Source organism: Ascaphus truei, chromosome 4, assembly GCF_040206685.1.
Source record: "Ascaphus truei isolate aAscTru1 chromosome 4, aAscTru1.hap1, whole genome shotgun sequence".
NCBI lineage: Eukaryota > Metazoa > Chordata > Amphibia > Anura > Ascaphidae > Ascaphus > Ascaphus truei.
This window is the reverse complement of record NC_134486.1, coordinates 287875634-287888043: the sequence shown is the minus strand read 5'-3', so window position 1 is coordinate 287888043 and position 12410 is coordinate 287875634. Positions and strand designations below refer to the sequence as shown.

General features: G+C 42.4%; 1 long non-coding RNA gene across 1 annotated transcript; it reads right to left on the bottom strand.

Moving 5' to 3' along the window:
* Positions 1 to 545: 545 nt before the first annotated feature.
* On the bottom strand, positions 546 to 10605 carry LOC142493486 (uncharacterized). The gene is made up of 3 exons (XR_012801120.1): positions 10552 to 10605; positions 8513 to 8575; positions 546 to 2498 (listed from the first exon to the last, which is right to left on the bottom strand). It is a non-coding gene; the product is annotated as an uncharacterized LOC142493486 (long non-coding RNA).
* Positions 10606 to 12410: the final 1805 nt, after the last annotated feature.

Below are 12410 nucleotides of genomic sequence, written 5' to 3'. Positions count from 1 at the left end.
CAGGATCCTCCTGTATCCCCAGCCTCGCCGCCGGCGGTGGCGTCTGACGTCACTTCCGACTCGCGGGTGACCGCATCCGGTGGAACTGGATGGCGACGCGCTGGGAGAGGGTCTGTATTGGAACTCTGGCGTCCGGCGTCTTATTCTATAAGCAGCTGCAGCAACTATGTCAGCTCTACGCGTTTCGCTGTTGAACATACAGCTTCCTCAGGAGCATAATGACGTCTCATATGGGTGTTACATATTTATATGGTATCCTTTAATTGGCTGCACATTGGCAATTAGTCGTTAGCCTATCAGCACATATTTAACCCACAGGTTCGCCTCTACACAGGCACATAAGCTCTGTGGTCCAAAGATAATTTACATACAAAAATGTTTAGCATAATTAAAACAACATAAATTTAAAATATAACTTTAATAAATTTAAAAAAAACGATATAAATAATTGATTAAATGCTAAAAACTGAAAACTAAAAACTAAAAAACTTTATCACAGTAAGGATAGCTCTTGTAGCATCGTGTGGTGAAAGAGAGAAAAGACAGAGAAAAATATGCATTAGTCATCTCATATATAATAAAGCTAAAATACATTAAATAGCTAAAATAAACTAAAATTATGGCCAGCTAAAATGGAACAAATTTTTTAATAAATATTCACCTTTCAGTTTAAAAAATATAATTAAAAAACATAATCTTAATTTATAAAAAACCATCTATATTGGTATTTTTAATGTATTTGCAATCAAATATTGCACATAATAGAAAATATTAAAATAATATAGAAATAAAATGATATTTTATCAGGTAATAAAAGAGGCACAAAATAACTTTAAGAATGTAGAAAAGGTAAAATCTCAAAATCTGAATTCAAACCATTAGGAATAAGTGTATTCAATTTGTGAATCCAGTACATTTCTCTTTTACTTAAATCAACCTCTCTACTACGTCCCCTCCAGTGTTGTTTTACATTTTCAATAGCAATGAATCTAAGACTATCTGGATTGGATTTATGGTATTTGGCATAATGTTTTGAAACGCTATGGGTTAAAATGCCACGTCTTATATTGCTTAGATGTTCAATGATGCGGGTACGGATTGGTCTTGATGTTTTTCCTACGTATTGAAGCCCGCATGGGCATTGTAGGACATATATAACAAAGTCAGTATTACAATTCATATACTGTTTTATTTTAAAAGACTCTTTGCTTTTATGGCTGATAAAACTTATTTTTTCTTTCATTTTGTGTTGACAGGCCTTACAGGATCCACATCCATAAAAGCCTGTCAAGTTTTGGAGCCAGCCATGATTGTCCCCGTTCAATTTCCTCAAAGCGCTGGGTGCCAATATGTTTTTCATATTCTGTGCCTTTTTAAAAATTATTTTTGGTTTCTCAGGTAAAATATCACTTAAAATTGTATCTGATTTAAGAACATGCCAATGCATACAAACAAAAGACAGGGGTGCCCAATGCTATTTCCAATTGACAAAACATATAGAGTAATAAGTATAAAGTTGAAATACTTAAATAATATTTACTTGGTTATTTAGTTAAACCCTTTGGCCAAAGCGTCATAAGCCTACATACCAGGCCAAAGCGTCATAAGCCTGCATACCAAACGTCAAGGTATAACCAAATTAATGCAGGTCCTAACACTAAATTGTGAACCCTTCCTTTAACTTCCCTAACTTCAATAATAATAATATTGCTGGGAATCTGTGTTAATTTAGTTCCTGACTGGTAACAGTCGCTTTGGAGGTAGGTGGCACCTCCTCCCAGAGCTCACCCCTCCTCACTTTTTTAACTTGGGAGGTTCTAGCATTTTGCGGAATGGACAGGACTCACTGCGGTTGCTTCCCCTCATACAGAGGTAAAAGGAAGGGTTCACAGTTTTAGTGTTAGGACCTGCATTAATTTGGTTATACCTTGACGTTTGCTCTGGCCAAAAGGTTTAACTTAATAACCAAGTAAATATTATTATTAATGAAGTATTTAAACTTTATACTTATTACTCTATGTTTTGTCAATTGTAATTAGCATTGGGCACCCCTGTCTTTTGTTTGCATGCATTGACCACGCTCAGTAGCACTCCTTATGACATAAATATATATATATAATATGGTGGGTTTTGGAGTTTGAGCGTGCTGGGAATGTGTGTGTTAATTCCTGTGGGCCAAGCAGGTAACGCACCACACGTAGTTTCCCTAGACACGGGGAAAGAGGGCTACATATATTTCTGTGATTCATTCCAGTCTTTCAGCGATTCATCATAAGCATGATGATGTAGCAATGCAACCACACAGGTTCCTCTTACGTGTTGTTAATATGACGCTGCAGAATGCAATTCTTATGACACTGGTTTGAAAGAAGCGGTCTGCCACAATATTAAATACAACAATAGCAACTACTAAAAAAAGTCTTACGATGATCGTGGGAGTCTTGCTTTGAGTGTGCTGTTTAGCAGCACATAACCACTTGTACATTTCTGTACTTTTCCTATGAACATTCAACACGAGGTAGAAATGTTTAGTTACAAACATAAAATACAATAGGAATAGGTCTCTGCAAAACTAGGAATCACAATTATTATTATATTATTTGTAATCATTTATTTTTATTTTTAATGAGCATGTGCAATACCTGTGTATCAAGAAACCTTTGGCAATCTTCTGTGACCCATGTCAGTGGCCACAATACCATATCTTATAATAAACTGCGAAATATATATCCTATACTAAATTGTGTATGTCAATTTTGAATTATAATTTCAGTCTCAAAATAGTGTATTATGTCTTTAAAAAAAAAAAAGTATTGCAGTTTACAGAGTCAGTATAATTGGTTCAGCCACATATCACCTTCCTTCATTGACAGGTTTACCATGACGCAGATTCCTTAAAGCTGCAGTTCAGTCTTTTTTATTTATTTTTATTTATTTTTTTACTTCAACAGTTTCATGTGTGCAATCTCTAATTACCTAAAGAACTGTATAGCTGCAGGTCAATTCGTTCTCCATGTATTGATAGGCGAAATTTGGTGACATAATTAGAGCTGGCATATGTTTTTCTTCTGCTTCTGTCTCTCAGTGGAAGCTCATGAATATTCATGAGCACTCCTGCACTGACATGTGCTAGAGGGAGGGCAGGGCTGACAAAGGGGTGTGCCAGGGCTTGTGACAGGACATGAAGGGGCAGTGCCTCAGCAAATGGCTGTTAAAATAGAATACAAGAAAATTGGTCTTTCAAAGTTGTTTTTTTAAAAACAGAAAACGCTAAAAGTATTTTTTCTTACTACAGAACTGATTTATTAAAAAAAAACACACATGCAGGATATTGACTGAACTGCAGCTTTAAGAGCATTGGTGGGCAACTGGCGACCTGTGAGGGCTTCACATGCGGCCACAACTGCAGCCTGCCCCTTCTCTCCCTTCCCCTTCCCCCCAGTGCAGAGGGAGCAGAGATGCTGCAGCCACAGATCTTAGCTACTTTCCACTCCCTCAGCTGCTTGGTGACAGTGCACAGATAAATACTGCCCCCCTGCTGTGCTACTTACTAGTTCCCAGCGTAGATCAGGGAAAGGGGAGGGGGTGGGGGGTGAGGGTAGAAGGGAAAGAACTCTCGCTTTAGCTTACAATAACAATATTAAATATAAATATGTAAATATAGACACAGTGCAATAGGGATAATGGGTAGACCGCAAACTGAAAGAAAGATTCCCTGTAGAATGCACTCAAGGTGTCAAATGTAGAATGAGTGAAAATGTAAATCCTTTTAATTAATAATAGTATACAAAATATATATATACCAGATTGGTAAAGTGTATGGACAATCGGTGATCTATATACATAAAAGTAACAAGATAATAACTGCAAAGCAATTAAGTTCCCTATTATGTCCACTTGTTAGGGTACATATATATAGTATATATCCATATAAATGGCTATACTTAATAAATACTCTGCAACCTACTCTAGATAAACCTTGACATTAAAGGGAACTAAAATAAAGAATTAGAAAATCTCAAATGTTTGGTGGGATATTAATTTTGACGGCATTAATTATTCTGAACCACGAGTAAGGCTGTTTTCTAGAACGGAAGGTAATGAAGGTGTTGTAATGCTTTAGTTTAAGGGTACATTCATCTAGCTCTGTCCCCCTCATCTCCCCCTAATTACTTTGTTTTTTGTTTAGGGTCTTTGTCTATATTACTAGTAGGAAAACAAACACACAATGTCTGCGCCCCTGCCATTTATGGAGTATGCAGCTAGGAAAATAATTGAACTTACATTTGTGGAAAACAAATACATAAATCCTGTGCTCCTCCCAAATTGGTTAGCAGGCTTGAATAATTTTTTGATCAAAAGATGCAATTAAATGACTCTTTTTGTTATTTCATTTAGGATCAAAATGTAAAATTTCACAAAGAAATTGCAAGCCAATTTGGGAGGAGCGCAGGATCTATGTATTTGTTTTCCCTATATTACTCGCCGGGTCATCCTTCGCCTTTGCGTGGCCCAAGGTGGCATGCTGCCAGCGGGGCCCCCCGTTAAAAAAAAGGGGGTACTTACCTAGACGAGCAACCCTCCTCTGGCAGTGTCACGGCAGCATGATGTCACGGCATCATGTGACATCATGTTGCCATGGCAACACGCGTCATGTGACGTCACATTGCCATGGCAACATGACACTGCAGGAGGCGGCCCGCTGCGGAGATGGTTAGAGGACAAACACCCCAACACCCACCTCTCTGCCGGTTCGGGGGCCTCGCATTCCCTCTTCCAGCTCCCCCTCCTGTCAGGTGAAAGTTGGTTCCTGGCGCCACAGGAGAGAGAGGGAGCGAGCGCAGGGCTCCCGGAGGCATGGGGCCCATGGTGGCCGCCTTGCCCTAAGTCTGGCCCTGTGCTAAGTGCTTGTAGCAATTTCCTTCTGGATGTCTTCTAGAGATGTTATGAGAGGAGGGTAGTTATCCTGCTATAAATCAGAATGTTTTGTTTTAAGGTATTTCAGGAAGCCAGACCAATCCGTTTCTTGAACTGAGATAGAGTAGTAAAGACCAACACATCGAATTGTTCCTTGTTCTGATACTGCATTGTATTTTTGGTATATGTGGACAAAGAGAAAAATAGGAGAGCAAATGACAAATCCACAATCTTAGGTGAGTTCACACTCAACTAGCTCACACTTAACTCAGCTAAGATTGTGGATTTGTCCTTTGCTCCCCTATTTCTCTCTTTGTCCACATATACCAAGGATCTTGGATAGATCCTAGTGGGGTCTGAGCAATAGAAATTCACGTTCCGGTACGTACCCCCTATACGTGGGGTCACATGATATCATCTATCACGGTAATATTGTTTGATATTTTCCACTACCCCCACCCCCCTTTTAGTGTCCCTGGTTAGAGTTAGCGCCTGAGTTTTTCTTTCTGCATATTGTATTTTTGGTAGCCTGACTGTGTTTAGTTACTTATGTGTGCAGACGTGGGTTTTCCCCGTAGTCAGTTTGCTGTTTGCGTTTGTTACTCATTTTGGTGTTTTTGGAGGTTAGGGTTATGGGAGAGGGAAGTACCTGTGGTCTTGCAGATCACAGGGAACGGGCCAGAAGAAGGGGTTTATCCCCGAAACGTTGCCCCCTCTACTTACCTCACCTTACATGTTTTTGCACCCTCCATTTTTTATCCCCCAGCCCCAATTTCCCCTCCTCCCTATTTTTTGCTTTCCCTCCCCTTGTTTTCCCCATCCCTTATCCTCCGTTGTACCTTTCCCCATTAGGTGTCTTTTCACACCTGGAGTAATTATCATATCCCTTTTATCATTACTTCCACACCTACCACTGTGTGTATTGTCATGTTGGGATACATTTGCATATTACATTTCTATATTTGCAGATTTTCTGTCTATTCCATTTTTGAGTGCTGGGAACTACTGTGTTGTTATCCAATTTGCTGTTTTTTATTCTGTAACCTGACAAGTTACTAAATGTAGTAATCTTATCCAGTGGCGGATTTCGCTTTCTGATACTTGTAGGCTGTGTTGCGGCCCTCCTCCTCAGCGTATGGTGTCACATGACGATACATTGTCATGGCAACGGATGTCACGCGGCATGTGACGCCACGTTATCATGACGCCGTGATGCTACAGGAAAGGGCCTGCTATGGAAAAGGTAAGAGACACACACTCGCACAAACAAATTGCCGCCCCCCCAGAAAAATTACCTCTTTAGGCTATAGCCTACTCAGTCTAATGGGAAATCCGCAACTGATCTCATCAAAAAGGTTAGACAAAAATTGATCTTGTCAAAAGAAGCTTCTGTGTAAAGCTGTGTCCATTAATCACTACTCACAGGCGTTGGAAGTAAACAACAGTTAGAATAGAGCTATTGCTTTGCCATTTTCTAATTGCACTGAATGAGTAAGCAGCAGCTGGGAAGATGTTTACATGTATTATGAGGTGCAGGCACATCATGCATCACACTAACACTGCTGAAGATGAGAAACAGTTATTAAGAAGATGGTACTGTATGTATAAGGTATATTGTAGGTGTGGCCCCCTTTCCCTGTGACTGAGAACTACGCGTGCTGACTTTACATGTGGCTCACAGAAGGCCTTAGCCTCTGCGAGTCTGGGTTGAGCTCTTGTCCTTCTCAGTACAGCGACTCCACCCGAAGAGGGATCCCAATGTATGCAGGATAATGCCTCACAGGAACCAATAAAGGGATAAGCAATACACACACAGGTATATTATAACTGTTTACTAACACACACTAATAATAACAGTATTACCCCCAACACAACGTCCCCACAATACACCGACACGACACAATGTTCACCACCCGGTGGAGTTCCCCCAAAGTACTGAGGGTGCCTGGGCACCTAACCACCCTGGTGTCCACAGAACAAGCCTACCCCAAGAGTGTGTGTGGAGTAGCACTACCCCTGTGCAGTCGTTGGTGCACGGTGGTTTCTTCCTGGTCTCAAGCCAGAGCAGTGTTTAACACACACATTCCCAGCTAGCTCAAACTCCCACACCCACCACATCATGAATATATATTTATGTCAAAAAGAATGCTACTGGGCATGGCAAATCTATACAACAAAAGACACGGGTGCCCAATGCTACATCCAATTGACAAAACATATAAAGTAATAAGTATAAAGTTTAAATACTTAAATAATAATAATATTTACTTGGTTATTTAGTTAAACTCATTGGCCAAACGTCATAAGCCTGAATACCACATCAAGGTATAACCAAAATTAATGCAGGTCCTACACTACAGGTCCTAACTTTCCCTTTACCTCTGTATGAGGGGAAGCAACCATAGTAGGTCCTGTTCTTTGCAGCAAAGTGAAAAGACCTCCCAAGTTAAAAAGGTGAGGAGTGAGCTCTGGGGGGAGGTGCCACCTACCTCCATACAACTGTTACCAGTCAGTGTGTTTTAATCAATTTCTGACTGGTTTTGTCAATTGGATGTAGCATTGGGCACCCCTGTCTTTTGTTGTATAGATTTGCCACGCCAGTAGCACTCTTTTTTGACATAAATATATATTCATGATGTGGTGGGTGAAGGACTTTGAGCTAGCTGGGAATGTGTGTTAAATCAATTTCTGACTGGTAACAGTTGTATGGAGGTGGGTGGCACCTCTCCCCAGAGCTCATTCCTCCTCACCTTTTTAACTTGGGAGGTCTTTTCACTTTGCTGCAAGAACAGGACCTACTATGGTTCTTTACCCTCATTCAGAGGTAAAGGGAAGGGTTCACAGTGTAGTGTAGGACCTGCATTTTTGGTTATACCTTGACGTTTGGTATGCAGGTTTACGACACTTTGGCCAAATGGTTTAACTAAATAACCAAGTAATTACTATTATTATTATTGAAGTACTTAAACTTTATACTTATTACCATATATGTTTTGTCAATTGGATGTAGCATTGGGCACCCCTGTCTTTTGTTGTATACATTTGCCACGCTCAGTAGCACTCTTTTTTGATATAAATATATATTCATGATGTGGTGGGTGTAGGAGTTTGAGCTAGCTGGGAATGTGTGTTTATTATGTAGCCCTGGTAAGAAATTGGGCTATATGTCTTTCCTCCTTCTGGTATAAGCCCTGGTAAGGGCAGGCTGCCAGAAGTTATCATGGGTTTCCCCCACTTCAAGCACTGCTCTGAGTGGTGGAGGTAGGTCACCTGACCCTGTGTCAAAGACAAGAGACACAGGGGAGGGGCCTGCTGAAATCATAAAGAGCAGTTTAGTGAGTTTAGAGGTGCTCAGTTGCAGAGGACTCTGTGACTGAGTAGTTAGTGAGTTTACAGTTGGAGAAGGAGAAGCCAGCAGCCTACGAGTAGAGCTGATGGAAGTATAGTTAGGGAGGTGGACCAATTCCTCTCACCCTGCCTAGGGGGTGAAGGAAGAGCTAGCCCCACCCTGGGTGCCCGTGGCCTAGGGTGGTGGCAGGGAAAGAGAGATATCCTGAGGGAGAGCGGTCTGGAGGAGCTGACAACTTGTACTTGCCTGAACGCACTGCTGCTGTTGTTGCTGTTATTGCTGCTACTGCTGCTGATGAATAAAGACCTGCTGCTTTTAAGAAAGAGTTATGGTGTGAGACTGGAATCTATCTTCCCTGTGTGGGAATTCTCTGGAAGGGTTCCACCCCGCATCCCAGGGGCTTACCAGAGATGGAGGCGCTGCACCACTAGAAAAGAACGAAGGCATTCACCCCAGAAACCTGATCCTGTCATCCCCCATACCATCGCGGGAGACTCAGGCCCTCCTGTTGCCAGCAGGTATACACCACACTCAGACATGAAGCCAGGCCCTAGTACACCTTAGGGGGTCCAATCTGCGACCGGGTGGGGGTCTATGGGCTACAATTACATACTGTACATAACTTTATTTGATCTGCTCGGTGTGCAGGAGACATAAGGCAGTGATCACTATTTTATTTGTGTGTACTCATATTTATAATCTGATTATTCAGGCACTGCACACACACGGTGTCTCCTGTAGCCTTTGAGAATATATATATGTAGCCCTCTAAATGAGATTGGGGTGAGTAGGTGTATCTGACTACTTAACAGTGTGGTGCTGTACCTGTTTGGCAACAAGGAGGGCTGAGCTTCCGCCACTGGGAACCTGGGGTATATACTTATCTTCACGGTGCAGCGCCTCCACCGATAAGGGATCCCAGCGGACACAATACCGGACACAATATACATACGAACCACTCACAGATGCAATTGAACAAGCTTTACTACTCAATAATAGACATATATATATATATATATATATATATATCAACATGCCCTTCCCACCTCTAAGGCAATAGGGACAGGGTCCCTATTATTGTCCCGGCCACTGACTGTGTAAAGGCATTAGCCGCAGAGTGTCACTTTACTCAGAGTGTGAGTGTGAGGGGATAGCGCTTCCCTGGTGTTGGGGCACATGAACAATATCTCCCTGGTCTCGGTCCAGACCAGATCACAACCGCAACCAGTATTCCACGACGTGGCTCCGCGGCGTGAAAATGTGCTTCTTTCAGAGATGAGTCCTCAGGCCGATGTATTATATTATCTGGAGGGGCCTCCCGAGTGGATCGTACCCCTCTAATAATGCTGCACTATGGCAGCTGCCTTGCACTCCATGCGATATCCTGCAGCCGTCCCATCAACAGTGTCTGCTACCGCTGCATAGGACAGGCTGTGCTGCACTTCAGACAAGGTCCTGCAGTCCCTCTCACACACACACACACACACACACTAACTGTTCGAGATCCCTCTCACACACACACTAATTCTCCAGGATCACACACACACACACACACACACACACACACACACACACACACACACACACACACACACACACACACACACACACACACACACACACACACACACACACACACACACACACACACGTCCAGGATCCCTCTCACACACACCAACTGCAGCTGCAACATCCTTCAGCTAATATCCCTTTCTGTATACTGTACTACTGGGGAAAGGTCCCTACCTCCAGGCCTTCCCTGCTGTACACCTCTCAGCAGACCTACTGTGGCTCAGGGGATCTATCTAGGACCTAGGGGAAACTCTCTGGCCTAGTCGAAGGGACACACTCTCCCTGGACCCTACCTCCCCCCTCTGTGTCCTGATCCCATCTCCCTGAACTGTCCTCATCTTCCAATCCTCTCCCTCTGTCTCTATTCAAAAATCTCTCAACTGCCACTGGCATCTCACAGCCTCAGGTTGCCTAGCAACATGTTAACTGCAGCCTCTGAAGCTGAGCTATGCTAACTGTTCTTATTCAAAACTGCCCTATTACTATTACTACTATTACTACCTATTACTATTACTACTATTACTATTACTACCTATTACTACCTATTGACTTGTAGTTCTGTATAGAGCCTTCCCTGCAACACAGGAGGTAAGGGGGGAAATAATTTATGTAATATAATGCTTCAAGCCTGTGCGAAGAGCCTAGGAAACACACAAAACAATACACACACACACAAACACACAAAAATACATACACAGGACACAGACACTCACCTCTCTCTGCTACATGCCTTTCCTTTCCTCTGTTCTTTGGCCCCACCCCCCAGGCTCCTGCCACTTCCTCCTGATTGGCTGCTGCTGTGTAATGCAGCCAATCAGGATGGAGAAAGCTGCCCAGCCCCCTAGCAGCAGCAGCCCTGCTCTATCCCTTCCCACGATTGGTTACTAAGTCCGAAGACATAATATCGGACACATACCCGGTATGATTTCATTTTTTACCGGACAGAGTAACCAAATACCGGGCTGCCCGGTTCAATACCGGACACCTGGCAACCCTAGCGGGTGCCCTTGGCCTGTAGTGAAGGTCCAGGGACTATCCTTCACTGAGTAGCTGACAGTTGCTGCATTGGGCAGAACCCTGCCGTGTACTGTGCTGCACAGAGAAAGAGAATAAACCGCTCCTGTTGTTATACTCCCGCCTAGTGTGTGATCTTACTGGGGGGGAGGGGGAGGTGATAGTTCTACTGTAGGAGATCATCTTCACCTATCTGGAGCCTACAGCAGATGAAGGCGCTACACTGTTAGAGAACCATGTGGGTAATGTACCCCAGAAACCTGAGCCTGTGTCCCCACTACCATCGGCAGACAGCCCAGCCCCCCTGTTAGCAGCGGGTATCATGCACCCCGTGACCAGTAATGGCAGAATCTCCCAGGGGGTGGGGAAACACAGTTACACTCACACTCTTCCAGCAAAAGCATTAAGAGAAGAGTCCTATTATGTCCAGTCGCAGGAGCAAAAAAAAAACCAACTAATCGCACATCCATAAATCATAAGAAAAAAACTAATACTGTGCATCTAAGATTACAAGTTTAAAAAACAACCCCCAGTATAGTTCACATCATTGTATTTACTGCAGGAATGAAAAAGAGCAAATGCAATTAAGATTCAGGTTAACAAATGCTATATTCTGAAACCCACTTTTTTTTACAACTCCTCCCTCTCAATAACAAAGTGGCTTCTTTACGATATGGAAACTAAACTGCTGCATGCTGTATGAAACGTTGCAGTACCAGAGGAAGGAAGAGCCCAGGCCGCATGTTTCCTGGTTACACATTTGTGTAGTGGAAATACATTTACGCTTCTCAAGCCATCTTGAACCATATCTGTTAATAGTGACTGGTTAAATAGTTCTGTTAATGATGTTGCTAGCACCCTTTTTTCTACTGAATCTTTTATTGGCAAAAAAATTTTTTTGGGGGGGGGGACGACAGAAAAAAAACGGTATGGGAGGGGGGAAGTAGGAGAGGGGGGGGGTTGGAATACAGATAACATCCATTGTCATTAGTACAGGGTAATTTACTGTACTGTATTACTGTATTATTATAATTCCCTGTACTGTATTCTTTGTGAAGCGCTGAGTACACTTTTGGCGCTATATAAATAAAGACATACAATACAATTACAGTTACACCGTCTTATTTACCTTTATGGGGGGACCTTCATGAGTGTTTTGTCACATTACAATGGAATCTATAACCGAACGTGGTTGTGGGTATAATTTGTACCATGGTTCCCAGGTTGCCGTGAATTTATGCATTGTTTCCCGTAGGAATCCTATGATCTTTTCCATATACATTATTTTGCATATCTTATTTAAGAAAATGAAAATGTGAGAGGGGGGGGGGGGGGGGAGGAAACACTGTGTGAGGAAGCAGAATGGGTTAACAGACTGTAGGCTTTGAGCCCTATTGGTTTAAAAGAGGGTTATTACATTCACCCTATTTATTGATGAACCACCTTATGACGCTCTTGAGATGAAGATGTTTGAACACCCCGTGAATTATATATCTTGAGAATTATCCTTGTTGAATACATGAGTAAGATGAAATACATACAACACCGACCAACAATT